Source organism: Ischnura elegans, chromosome 3, assembly GCF_921293095.1.
Source record: "Ischnura elegans chromosome 3, ioIscEleg1.1, whole genome shotgun sequence".
Taxonomy (NCBI): Eukaryota; Metazoa; Arthropoda; class Insecta; order Odonata; family Coenagrionidae; genus Ischnura; species Ischnura elegans.
Genome location: NC_060248.1, coordinates 93,626,952 through 93,641,718, shown reverse-complemented (window position 1 = coordinate 93,641,718; position 14,767 = coordinate 93,626,952). Strand labels below are relative to the sequence as shown.

General features: G+C 38.4%; 1 protein-coding gene across 1 annotated transcript in view; it reads left to right on the top strand.

Moving 5' to 3' along the window:
* The first annotated feature begins 9,325 nt into the window (after nucleotides 1-9,325).
* The window catches only part of LOC124156153 (UDP-glucosyltransferase 2-like), a 33,883-nt gene continuing 28,441 nt past the window's right edge, over nucleotides 9,326-14,767 (top strand). Inside the window, exon 1 of the mRNA XM_046530510.1 lies at nucleotides 9,326-9,487. The gene's annotated coding sequence lies outside the window, so the exon portion shown is untranslated. The remainder of the gene's footprint in view (nucleotides 9,488-14,767) is intronic.

Below are 14,767 nucleotides of genomic sequence, written 5' to 3'. Positions count from 1 at the left end.
ATAACTGTAACTATAACTGGTAATACTGTAATTTGCTGGACATTATCGGCTTTTATTTTCGATGAGACGCTGCGTACTGCGCCTCGTTTTCCAAGCTCTTGCGTCCGAGGCATGTGGCATTTCTAATTGAGGAACTATTTCGGTGTACGAAGAAGTAAATAATTTCACTTACCTTTCCAGGAACTTTAACGTCAGAGGTCCAACGATATATAGCTTTCGAATTATAACATGACTTGCAGAGCACTGTTGAGTGATAAAACTCCAAAGAACTCCGAGAATATTTCTTGTTAGACACGAGAAATCTCTCGTAATCTGAGGAATTTTTAAAACAGCTCTTTCAGCGGATTATCAGTGTTCATTAAACAAAGTAGTGGCCTCGCTATGGGCTCACCTCTTTCTCCGCTGTCGATAGATGTTTTTCTTATTATTTGGATGGAATTTTTTTAACTCAGGACACAGCCTACCTTTCGTGGTATACTGGTACCGGTACGTTGACGATATAATTGCGCTTTGGAATGGAACAGGTCGGCAACTGGATATGTTCTTGAGTTTTCTGAATGATATTCATCCTACATTTTCATTTACCTGTGAAAGAGACACCAACCATTGGTTGAATTATCTGAATATTGCAATCAAACTCGATTAATACCGGCATTTCTTCTCCATTTTTCGGAAACTCTGTTATACCGATCATGTCATCCCAGGAAGGTCAAGACAACATTATTCATACAAACTTATGGCTTTTCATTCCATGATTCATCGCCTATTAAGCATAATACTATCGAAGGAAGACTTTAAGAAAGAAAAACATCACCATTAAACAAATTGCTTCAGCCAACGGTTATTCCCAAAATTTAATAGACAAATTGATATTTAAAAAATAGAGAAGATTGGCGATCGACCAAATGTTTCCGGTGGACGAGAATAAAAAGAAACAGTGGTGCACAGTGACGTACCTCGATGCACTTTTTATGAAAATGGCTCTTCATTTACCTAGAGACAAATTCCGCATGGCTTTTAAACCTAATTCCACTCTGAGAAGACTGCTTGTAAAATGTAAGGATCAGATAGACCAATTAGACAGATGTGGAGTATATTCGTTGAAATGTAGTGATTGCAATGGTGTCTACGTATGGTAGACAGGAAGAAGCTTCGAAGTCAGGAAGAAGGAACATTTAAGTGCTTACAAAAATAAAAAAGATGATAAAGTAAATTTGCTAGACACCTAATATGCAAATGCCATAGGAGAGATTTTAAAATGAACATTTTAAAATTATGCAACGACCGCCGTGAATTGGACTCTAGAGAGCCATTGGAAATTTTAAAAATTATTGAAAGTTTGGACAGCTCTCTGATAAACGAATTTTTTTACCCATCCTTTTCCCATATTCTGGCGTCCGTTTTAAAATTCATCTCTTCCTCCGTTGGATAACTACGTAACCATAATAAGATAAATACATCATAAATAACGCCTGAAGATGATGATAACTCATCGAAACCCGGTTTGCGCTACGCAAAAAAGTAGTCTACATCTACATCTACATCTACATAATACCCCGCAAGCCGCCTAAAGGCGTGTAGCAGGGGGTGTTAGGACACCAGCCGTTTACAGCTAAAAAATGTAAGTGCTCAAACGAAGTTGGGACTACCGTTTATTAAAGTCCTTTATGGTTCGGGGGAAAAACGATTTCGCATATCTATCCGTTCGGCAAAACATCTCTCTTAATTTATCACTTCTATCGGACCTGGAAATATAATGTGGCTCTAATATTATGTTCTCTGAATCGCTCTTAAAGATATCCATTCTCAATTGTTCAAGCAATCTAAGCCTAGCGCGCAGCCTCCGAGTCTCCAACGGCTCCCAGCCTAATTCGCTTAACATCTGGGTAACACTGTCTGTACGCCCGTAGCAGTTTTTGACGAAACGCGCAGCCTTTCTTTGAATTTTATTCAGTTCGCGGATTAAGTCTTTCTGCACCGGATCCCATATGCTCGCTGCATATTCAAGGTGCGGTCGGACGAGAGCGAAATAGCACCTTTCTTTTACTTTCTCATCCGAAAATCTTCCCACAATACGCTTGACGAATCCTAATTTCTTCAGGGCTATGCCGCAAATATTCTTTATATGTGTTCCCCACGTGAGGTTCGAGGTTATCGTAACTCCCAGGTACTTCACTTCGTCTGTTGCCTTTATGTTAATGCCATCCACTGCATAAACATGGTTAGAGTTGGACGAATTCCGCAAGAAATGTAACGCCATGCATTTGCTCAGATTAAGTTCGAGTCCCCACTCTTGGCTCCACAAAAGAACGTTGTTTAAGTCAGACGATAGAATTTCATAGTCAGAGTGATCACTAATTTCGCGATAGATGACAGCGTCGTCAGCAAATAAACGTATTTTACTGCTAATGCGGGAGCAGAGATCATTAATGTATATAATGAACAACAGGGGGCCGATTACGCTTCCTTGTGGAACACCTGATGTAACGTTTACAACATCGGAGCTAATTCCGTCAAGAACAACTTTTTGTTTACGATCTCTGAGAAAGTCGCGTATCCAGTTTAAAACTGTATCGTTTAATCCGCATGACTGTAATTTGTATAAAAGTTTGTTGTGAGGTACAGTGTCGAAAGCTTTCTTAAAATCTAGAAATAGTGCGTCAACTTGTCTTTTCGATTCACCACATTTTATAACGTCGTGAAGAAAGAGCGCGAGCTGTGTTTCGCATGATCTACCCTTTCGGAATCCGTGCTGACAGTCATGGAGGAAGTTACGTCTGTCCAAGAAAGTCATGATATTGCTAACGACGATATGCTCAAGTATCTTGCCTATAATCGATGTTAATGAAATCGGACGGTAGTTGCCTGGGTCATGTCTGTTTCCCTTTTTGAATATGGGTGTAACGCTTGCAATTTTCCAGTCTGGCGGTAACTTCCCTTCGGAGAGTGACTTCTTGAAAATGATCTCTAAGTAAGGTGCGATTTGTGGAGCTAACTCTTTGAGAACACGCGCGGGTATTCCCTCCGGACCCGGAGATTTACTATTCTTAATCGATAGCAGTTGTTTAGTTATGCCATCACGTTGTATAGATATCTCTTCCATCGATTCCTTAGTATATGTAATGTCTAAATTGAACTGAGTATCGTCAGTAGTGTATACACTTTCGAAGTGGGAATTTAAAGTGTTAGCTTTGTCAATATTTTCGGTGACAAGTTTACCATCTTTATCAAATAACGAATCTACGGTTGAATGTTTTCCCTGAAGCTCTCTCGCGTAGTGGTATAAGTAATAGTAAAATATCCAAGAAAACTTATAATGGAATACCACAAAGTTAAAAATGAGTAACTGAATTTTATAAGTGTTATACTCCACTATCATAGATCTCAGATACATTTTTCATGTGAGCCTTTGGTATTATTTTAAGATTTTTTTTTTGTCTTTTTTACCGACACAAAGAAAAAATTATTTTTCTATCCTCTTAATAAAAAAATATTTATCATTAATAGGTATTCATCATACTCAGAAATATTCTTTCATTATAATTTAATTTAAAATGGAAAGCTTTGTCCTAATTTCTGACATTCCAATGATAATGGAAATAAATTAATAATATGCCTCTTGGCGTTTCATCAGATCTTTTTTTCTTTTAGATAAAAGGTCAGTAACTCACGTTCTTATCCGTGTGAAACGAGCACCTTAATTCTTGACAGCGCATAATTTACCTTAGAAGCTGCGCCGCCTATGCTGAAGATACGTTGCGGTTAATGATTGCTGGAAAAAGCGATAATAATTAATCATTGCAGAGGTAAATTAGAGAGGATTATCAGTGTTCTGCTCCACTATCAGAGATCTCAGGTATCTTTTTTCACATAAGCCTCGATTGGTATTATTTTAAGAAAAATATTTTTTTATCTTTTTCAGCAGCGCAAAAGTAAAATAAAATTCCTTATCCTTCCGTCCTCTCATAAAAATATTTATTATTTTTATTCATCAGACTCAGAAAAATCCTTTTATTTTAACTAACCCAAAATGAAATATCTTAGTTCTAATGAATGACGTTCCACGAAAATAGAAATAACTTATTATTCTGCCTTTTTGTTTCACCCGGTCCATGTTCTAATATAATTAAAATCAATTATTAATGTTCACATCCGTTAAAAACGGGCAACTTGACTCATGACAGTGTATCAAGTTAGAAGACATGTCGTCTATGCTGAAGATATATCGCAGTTGATGATTGCTGGAAAATGCTCTTATAATTAATCATTGCAGAGGTAAATTATTTCCTAAAACGATCTTTACTTAGATTGAGTCAAGCAGACCCAAAATTTAAATAGTTTATTCATCAATAAGGTTTGAACAACTTTCGGTAGCAGAAAATATGCCCTTTTTTTAATAGAGCTGGTGAAGTATTATGTTTCGTATATTTCGATGTCGACGAAGCCATAGAATCTTTCGGACACCCCAAATAAAATCCTCGAAGTACGTGGTGCCCCTGGGAAGGCAACTGCCCCCCCCCCCCCCTATACCGAATGTATGGTATTCACATGGCTGCGACTAAGTCTGGGGTGAGCCTATTTACCCTCACCTATATAAACCAACGTACGGGTTGAATCACTGAGTGAGTGAGGCCATAAGAGTTTGAGGATTTTATTTCATACCTCCCATTGATTCATCATGAATATACAAGGAATGTTACATACAATCACAATTTAGATGACATGAGATGACAATTTAGATTCATCATGACATGAGATGAGTATGAATTCTTTTACTTCGAAAATGGGAAGAAGTTTGAGTTTGAAACGCACTACAGTGATAGAGGAAATGTTTAAAATAGAATTATTTGATTTAAAAACAAATTTTATCAGTGAATTATGGTGACCGGTTTTCTGACACAGAATTAAATTTTAGATAAATCTCCACTTAGATATTTTCCCCATCACTTTATATTTTATTTGGATTATACTTCGAGATAGCTGTGGTATTTTTTCATTCTGATTATGAAATTATTATGCAATCATCAATCAATCAGATTGTAATCACTGAAAATGTGTGGATAGTATACCTTCTTTCTTAAAACTCCGTAGTAATAGTGCATCGTCATCCTTTTCACGCGTATCCTTGATGTATATAATTTAAAAAATTATAAAAGGTTAATGAAAAATTACAATTTCGTGAGAGAAATACTATGAAAACGCTTATTTCACAACTTCTAAAATTTAATGATGCAGTATGACTCTATTATCTATTTTGTCATTTTTTTCCTTGAAACTGCTCTGAAATCTAAAGAAAAAACTTCCAAAATAACCATTGCAAAAAATTGTCTGGTTCTTTCATCTTCTGACACCTTTATTTCTTTTTATATAATATTTTTACACTTAAGTATGTTGTAAATAAAGCAATTAATGAAAACGTTAGATATTTATTGCAAAATGTTGTGCAATTTTTGCAAAAATTTATTGCAATTATTTATTTAGTTGCAAAAAAATTATTTGGTGAGTCTTCTTTTTATTACGTCTTCTTTTTATTACGTCTTCCATGCACGATTCACGATGTACACGAGCGTTTTGGGGGCCCTCGGCGATCGCTGACCAGCCGACCTGGCCAGTGGCCATACCGCCCCTGCCTATTATCTTCTAGTACAGTAACTTCCCCCGAAAGAGCATTGTGGCTGAGTGTAGTTGGCGGAGTTGCCGCATTGATACGTGAGTAAAGGGGAACCTAAGGTTGACGTGAGATTGAGCCAGTCAAGTCTATACTGTGCCCATAACCTTGAGCGCTCACAATCAGTCGCAGAAAATTGCCCTCCGCTAGTCATCAGTCTCCCAAACACGAAACAAGGAACGCCTTGCGCAACAGTACGTAATAATCCCAAAGTTTCCCAATTCTCGTACATCACGCTGCAAATACGCGTCTACACTTTTAGGATGATATGTTAAACATATATTTTACTGTTTTGGCATTGACATTGGGTAGAAATCTGAATCGTACCCGGAACTTGCATACTTCGTGATACAGGCTACGGCCAGACAACTGACGCGAGAATAGCAGATGAAAATCGTTTGGAAATAGATGAATTAATTAGAGGTTGAACAAGGAAAATGCATGAAAATAATTAAGCGTCACTGGTGTTCTTCTCTTCACATCCTTCTTTACCTATTCCAAATACTTAGTTCGAGCCCTTCCTTTTCTGTTCTTTCCATCTACTTGTCCCTCGACGATTGTCTTAATTAGGCTAATATGTCTCAACATATGGTCCTCAAGGTTGTTTCGTCTTTATACCAAGATTTTCATGAGGCCTCTCTTCTCTCCTACTCTTCTTAGGACTTTCCCATTACTTATTGGGTCGATCCATTTGATCCTCACCATGCTTCTGCTGCACCATATTTCGAAGGCCTCTATCCCTGATTTCTCCGCTTCTGTCGTTATCCATACCTCACTTCTGTACGGAAGCGTACTCCCAATATAAGTTCTAATGAATTGTTTCCTTATTTCTATTAATAAATTGCCAGCTTTGAGTATATTTTTCTCTTGGTGGAATGCTTTCTTAGCCTGAGCCATTTTGTTGGTAATTTCTTTCTTTTCCCGTCCCAACTTATGCTGCTTCCCAAATAACAAAATTAATCTAACTGTTTTAGTTTCCTTATTTCAACGCTAATCTTGACTTCCTTTCTTCTGTGCATACTAATATATTGTATTTTTGCTAATTTACCGCAGATATCAGATTGGCCAGAATCATTTGCAAATCCTTCTCTCCATTATGAGAAAAAATTGGAGACGAGATCACGCAGAGGATGGGCGAAGGGCATATGTTTCATCGTATTTTTCCACTCTATCATTTTCGTTACATTGATAACAGAAACGATTCCCTTAATAATTTTCGAACATATTAAAATCTTGCAGACGTATTGAATGGCTGAAATTGGAGAATTTCCATTCGCGCGACGTTATCTGGCAAGGCCAGTTTTAAGTAGCGTATAATTCAGTTTGGCCTTGAAAGTCGCAATCGGACTTGCTCAAGAGCTCAAGATGACTAGACGCAATACATTCGTGAGTTACAATGCAAGCACTGGTAAGAGAGTGTAGTTTAAGTCTGCAAAAAGCTGAAACCTTAAGTAAAGTACATCAAAATAACCCCGGGTTTCAATCCGGATTGCTTATGTTTATCCAAGAAATGTTCTACGAGCTATATTCCAGGATAATTTCAAAATATGATTAGCAAAATTATAGCCCAAAAATAGACTTTCCGCGATATATTTTCTGGAAATCGCTGTCAAAAATTTGGAACTTTTCCCCGGATCTTATGAAGTTAAAAAAAATACGAAAACTATTGATTTAAGCGAGAGTATTTATATTTCGTTTGGAGAAAAAAACTTTAAAAATTTTCGTTACACATAAATCGTCGGGTAAATATAAAAATTAAGCTGGTAAACGGACTACTATTTGAGTTGTTATCAAATGAATACTTCAATTGAAGTCAACGTTAGTTGAATTAAGGCACTACGGTCCCCAATCAAATTGAAGAAATATTAACTAAAAATATGTATTGATTTAATGATTCCTTTCATTTACCAAGCCTTTTAAAATGAAAATTAAAAGCATTTATTAAAAAAAAAGAAGAACAATGACGAATTTCTAGCGCCATCGTTCTTCCTCATTTTTTTAAATTTCATGTTTACTTTAAAAGCTGAATATTACAGGATGACTTTATGAAGACGATCGTCGAGGTACTGCCGGACGGGAATACGGCAAGGAACGGTCCCGAGATATTTACAGATGATGCTTATTAAAGATGTAGAAGAGAAGAAATACGTCATTAGGAAAAAGCCAGCAAGTAGGGGATCAAAATGGAGGGCTGCGTCAAAGCAGCCTTACGATTTTTGACTTACTATAATGATGATGATAATATATTCAATAGTAAACTTTGTTAAATATGATTTAATGCTTTCCCGGCGAATAATGTGGGTAAACTTTTCTCGGGATTCCCACCGGGTTAATGTTTTAATATCGGCCAACGTTTCAAGTACCGTCTTACCGTCCCGGTGGGAATCCCGAGAAAAGTTTACCCACAATAAACTTTGTTATATTCCACACAGTATTTATTACACAACTCACCCGTTTTCCACCTTTTCAGGTCACTATCAAGCAGTAAAAGAATAAAAAACATCTTCGAAATTTCTTGTACCTCTTGATAATGACCTGAAAAAGTTTAAACCGGTTCAGTTTTGTAAATAATGTGTTCTGAATAAATAGTGTGTGGAATACGGCAAAGTTATTTTTGAATCTATCATGTCACCACAAGGGCGTACCCAGGATCAAAACTAGAGGGGGCAAGCCGTGGTCCTTCAATCTGTAACTTAGAGAATGTTAAGAAAACCAATTTTTCAAGAAAATTATAACAGCGCTTTATTAGTTTTTAAAATTATTTGCTCGAAACAAAGATTATTTTTATCGCGTTTTTAATAATAATATCACTTTTATTGGATTAAAAGAAAATTGGCTTAAAACTTTCGTTTAGTTCTGAATTTACTTTTGCTTCAGGGGGGGGGGCAGTTGCCCCCTGCGGCCCCCCGCTGAGTACGCCCATGTGTCTCCATTCCACAAAGTGAACTCGCAAGCCATTGATTTCATGACGATGATGATGGAATTGCTAATTAGCGTGAGAAGCATTGCTTTTATGTCTGACATACATAGTAAGCACACCAACCAAATCAAAACCTATGTGTATGTGTAGGTAAAGTGCTCATCATTTATTGGTTAGTTACATAATGGTTTACCAGGGAGTACTTGAAATTAGGTTAATTGTGCCAATGATCATTTGTTAGTTTCCTGATATTAAAATAATGTATTTATGGAGTGCTTGAAATTGGATTATTTGGGTCAATGTTCAATTGTTAGTTGCATGGTATTAGGACTAATGTATTATTTTTACTACAGGTGTCTTTTCTGTTTCGTACTTTGTTATTAGATATGTAGATTTGTTATTCATGTGTGTAAAAAGACAGCCACCAGGCAATAGCCAATTTTAGGCAATATGTAATGATAATAATAATAATAATTTAGTTTTCATAAGTAGACAATGTGTGGTTTCTATCTTCAGAATCTTCTTAGGTCACTCGCCGCGAATGAACTGAAGTGTTTGAGTACGGCTTTCGTCACGACTTGAAGGGGGAGGAGACGTATCCTCCAACCCAACCACTCCCCTCCCCTTTCTATCGCCGCCTAGCATGCATCCGAACGCCCCTCTCCAACTAACCCATCCCCCCTCCCCTTCCCCTCCGTCAGTGACACAGCAGCTTCTCTACTCCCTGACACAGTGAATGTGAGAATAAACCTCGGCGGGCATTCAGTCACGGACGAAGGGCTTACGGCCGCGGGTGTTGTCTCGGTGTCAAGTCAGTGCTGCGAAGACGGTACGCACGTCGCACAGTTCGTGACAGGTTAGACTATCCCCGCGGACTGGATTATTCAAAAATCATATCGGTGAGTGGCTAGTGGCTATTTTATCCGTGATCACCTAATAATCTTTAACAGGGGGACTGCATAGAGGAGGCCAAATTCCATTCATTAGTAGGCTTAGTGGTGCAGCGAGGGGGGAGAGAGTTTGAGGGATAACCCTCCCCCAGAGCTCAGAGAATTTTTTATTTTTAATACATTTTACTTAATTGGATTGGTATTACTAATAGAATAGTGTAAGGATGAATAAAATATCCCTCAGAAAGCCGCAAAACTCATCATTTGGAACCATTTATGTTTAAAATTCCGCAATTTATTAATCTCGCACCTATCGTTTATCCTTGTGGGCATTCCATAACCCCACACACCCCGGTATTAGTTGCACTTAAACCCCCTCCCCCCCCTCGCCCCCCCCCCAGTCTTAATTCCTAGCTGCGCCGAGGAGTAGGCTGACTTCTGTTGCCACTTCGGTTGCATTTAAATCTGTGTTCAAAAATGTCTGCGGAGCGGTGATGAGTGTAGTCAATGGCGGCTCATGATTCAAATGCTGGGAGAGGCACACTCCACAAGGGGAGGGTCAAAATTTTTAAATATTTTTTGTATTTTAGTGAGATTTTAAGACAATCTAGAGACCAGTATGGCTCACTAATACACAAAACAATCACCAGCACTAACAACTAACTCGATTAACTCAACTTCAACTAGGCCTATTTACATCAAAACAATTTACACATAATAAGCCAACTGGTCACCAAAACAAGGTATTCTGCAACACTGCAACACCAAGATTATACGGCCACCGGGCGGCGCGGCGTATTTCGTGATTTGTGAAGTGCAGCTCCCCGTTTCTCCCTTTCTTGAGCTAGTTCCTTCGGTTCCCTGATGTCCATCTTCTTTGTGTCCTGCTTTTTTTGTCCCCGGTACTTTTTTAGCCTTCCTCAGGGAATCTATCCTTCAAGCGCTCATTAAAGAGAGAGAATGTGAGCAAACATCCTCAGAGGTAATAATAAAATGAAAAACTTTGTTTTACTGCACCAATTTTTGTTAAATAGAGCAATTTTATCATTTTATCATTGGAATTCACACAGAAACTTCGGTTTCGACTTGGCTAGCGTTCTTCATATCCATGTCAAACATGAAAGCGATAATAGGTTCCCGTGCTAATTAATAACTTCATCGTCATCACCATTGCGATTTCATTTCATTTTCATTATTCCACCAGATAGATGAAATATAACGTAGTTTTTCATTTTATTTTTAGAATAAACTTCCAAGAGTTGAGCCTGAGATGATAGGGAACAATGGCGTTTCACCTCTTGCTGTTGATTTCGGTCGTGAATTTTATTTCCATTATATTTACCACTCACGAATAAGTATTAGGACTTTAATAAAGACTATCTACCGGTATTTTACTTGCAATATATTCCATTTCCAAAAGTAATACTGAAGTATGGGTCCCAATGTTACCTCAGCTTTTGATTATTGCTCACTCACCTTGAATGCTCCGGCGCTGCGTGCGCTATTTACGCTGGGGTTCTCTCTCTCCAAGGACTGTTCTAAAAGAGTTACAGAGAACTGATCGGATAAAATGAACTGATGATTTTGCTGTTTATTCTTCCACTCTTAAAAGGCCTGTTTTACAAGTTACATTAGCTCGTACAAGTTGAAATGTATGTACGCGAGAATGAACGTCAAAATACACCGTGTAACCACCCAACTTGTGCAAATGCATGTACATAAAATAGAACCTAATTTGAATAATGTTCTAATTTGAATTATGCATTTTTACATGTTCCATTCCGATCCATAAAAATCATTCATGCAATCAGACATTCACTCACACGTGTTAATATATCGTCTAAACAGGCCTTTCTGCCTGTTAGCTATGCTCTTATTCTGTAATAATCTGGGCTCCTGTCACCCTGGCCCATCCCTCAAATGAGGGAAATATTTAACGTTTTTGCCAACTACCGCCCGCATCTTAGACTATTGTAGAAATTCCTATCCATCTCCTAGTGCCATCGTACTTCCTTCTTTTTTTAATTTCAAATCTGTTTTAAATGCCAAATATTAAAGCTAAGAATGGAGGGATGCTTAAAGAGCGATATGAGATTCATGATAGATGAAAGGAATATGCGGAGATTCTTTAAAACAGCAGGAGCGGGCCAGAAAGATTGAACTCATAAGAGGAAAGTGAGGTGGTGGAGGATGATCTCTGACCGGCGATATTAGACGCGGAATTTGGGAGAGCCCCTCGGGATATGAAGGTTAGGAAAGCGTTGGGCGTGGACAGTAACCCGTGTGAGCTTCCAAAAATTTAAGGGAAAGTTGGGAGCAAAGGTTTTTATGGTCTAGTCAGAACGATCTTGGAGGAAAGATCTTGGCCGGAGGATTTCGTGAAAATAGCTCTAATTCCTCTTGTTAAAAAAAAGCTGTGGCGTACGGAGAATGGAGGACTATCAGCCAAATATCGTATGCGGCGGAAATGGTACTCAGGATTTTAAATAGATGAATGTAAGCGAGGAAAAAGGATTATTTGGAAGAGGATCACTTTCGTTTCAAAAAAGGAAAGTTTACCCGTGATACGATAGCGGTAATGAGGACCCTGGTGGAGAGGAACTTGGAATATAACCAGGCAGAAGCAGATACAGAAAAAACTCGGGGGGGTGGGGGGGGAGGCATAAAAGATATCTTGAGCTACCTTTAATTGTATCGTAATGACAAATAATTATGTCATATGCAAAGTTTAAGAAAGTTTTATTTTAACTGATAATACGTATGTACAAGTCAATGCTAACTTATGATATAAAAAGTCACAATTGTGGTTCAGCAATGTTAGGCAATGCGGGCGGCCCCGCAAGGGGGGGGGGCGCCCCCCATTTGTATCTGCTACTGTAACCAGGACGTGTGTGCTTACTTTATGGATTTTGAGAAAACATGATAGAGTGAACCTGTTGTAATTAATGGGCACTTCCGAGAAAATATGCCTAGACTGGAGATATAGGCGACTAATTCGTAACCTGTACATGTCTCTGACTACTCAAGTTAGGATAGCGAACGGAGAATCGGGATGGGCAAGCATTGGTCGGGGTGTCAGATAGGGCTGTCCACTATCGCCATTGCTGCTTAACGTGTATGCAGAAGAAATTGTGCGGGAGGTCTGGGATGCGTTAGAGACAGGAGTAAAAGTTGTATGATTGATATGTAAATCAGAGAGGATCGCGGACGATTAAGTATTCAGTAGCAATTCGGTGAATGGGTTGCCGGCACCGGTGGATGCGTTAGAAAGAATATGGTATGAATGTTAATCATAAGATGACGATGATTATGCGGTTTTGTAAAGCATTGCGGACTAGGAATGCGAGAATCATTGTAAAAGTAGGTGGGCAAAAATTCTAGTAGGTAGAGAAATGCAACTATTCGTGCAGCGCATTAGAGGAAATCGGATACAGCAATGAGGACATTGCGAAGAGAATGGCGTTAGCAAATGATGCGTTCTTAAACACGAAGGAGGTTATGAGAGGATCGTTTGTAAGAGTTGAAAGAAAAGGTTAGTGGGTAGTCTGATCTGGAGTGTAGCGCCGTGGACGTTATGGAAGGAGGGAAACTAGAAGCCATGAATACTTACACAAGAGAATCCTCAAGTCGGCCTCATAATGTGTTGTCACCCACCGCGCATTTAAATGGGTTTACAGAATTCGCCACTCGCATCGCTGACGCGAGAAACATAGATCCGAGTTTCACGGGGAAATTAGATATTATTAGGGGAGGTCAACCGAAATTTAATACATGGTGAGGCGATTTATCAAATTCATTACTTTTCGATGCTATTCCTTGCAATAACGAACATTATACAGCAAAATATTGGAGAGAATTGGATCGCAATGCACTCATCACCGCGCTGTGGACATTTTTGAAAGCCTATTAAAATGCGACCGAAGGTCTCATCTATACCGTACCCTTGTTAGAAGCGTTCGAAATGTGAGTTTTGAGATGAATGGAGAAGGTGACGCGGACGGATAGGAAGAGAAACGACGAAGTTCTGGTCATGGCGGGCGAGGAGAGAAAGATTTTAGATAAGTAACAGGCAGAGGGTTTGGATAGGGGAAGGGAGTAATGAGCGGGGAGGGGATTTTAAAAACCGCGCTAGAGAGAAGAATGCTTAGCAGGCGGATGCCAACCCACCATAACCTGTTGAATACTTCAATAAATATTTATTTTGAATTTAAAGCATTCTCTGTGTGAAATTACATAAACCTAACCTACCCTGATCCCCCCCCCCTACCCAAATGATACCATCCACATACGCTACTGGAAAACGCGATCTTGCATTTTTGGGTTTAGTGATTACCTATTTAAAATATTATTGTGTTACATTCGTGCGTGATAAATGGATTTTGGAAAGGAAGAGAGGGTTAGTTTAGGATGGTGTTTGATTTTTTCAAAGATTTCTTGAACGCAAACTTATAGAAATAAATTTCTCTAGACAATTAAGTAATTTAGAAGCCACGTGTTGGCCCAGTGAATAGGGCCTTAAACAACTGATTGGTGAGTCGCGTGTTCAAATCCGTAACTGCACTGAAAACATTTTGTTTAGATCTTCTGACGGCGAGTATACGAGTTGATCGGGTGTAACAGCCTCCATACTCTAAAATCGTTATACCTATGTCAAGGACGACTTATTTAACCTATAACCTTGCATTGATTACACCGCACCCCGCAGATATTATGCATTTTCTCCAATGGCTTAAATGATGACCGTTCACTAAACAAACAGAAATGCGGCTCACATTGTCTCCTCGTTCTGAATTACGAAACCAATAGCGTCTTTCCACGGGCCGTTATGTACGGAAGCCGACGGAAGGATATTTTCGGGAAGGTGATCAAGATAGCCGGAGAAAACGAAGGTATACACACGTTTTCGAAAGTTAAATGTACCGTTCCGAAGGCATAGTTTCAATGCGGATATTTTTATGCTCTTCCTGCAAACTCATAAATGCATGCTTAGGAATATGAATTACCTACCCTCAATATTGATTTTTTCTGAAGGTTATAAACCTTAGATTCGATTTATTTTAAATTTTCCCGAAATTTCAGCTATTACTCATACCTAAGAGTTAAGAATACTAACCACTCTCGTTCGACCGTTATTTTTTCTTACTTATGATTAATTTAAATCCTATACTAATATCTCAAAATTGTCAATAAAATAGACCCTTACATATCGATGAAATATCTAATTTGAACAAATTTTCCCCTTTTCTCATGTGAAAGCATTTTTTATTTAAGCTGCAATTGCCAAAGGTG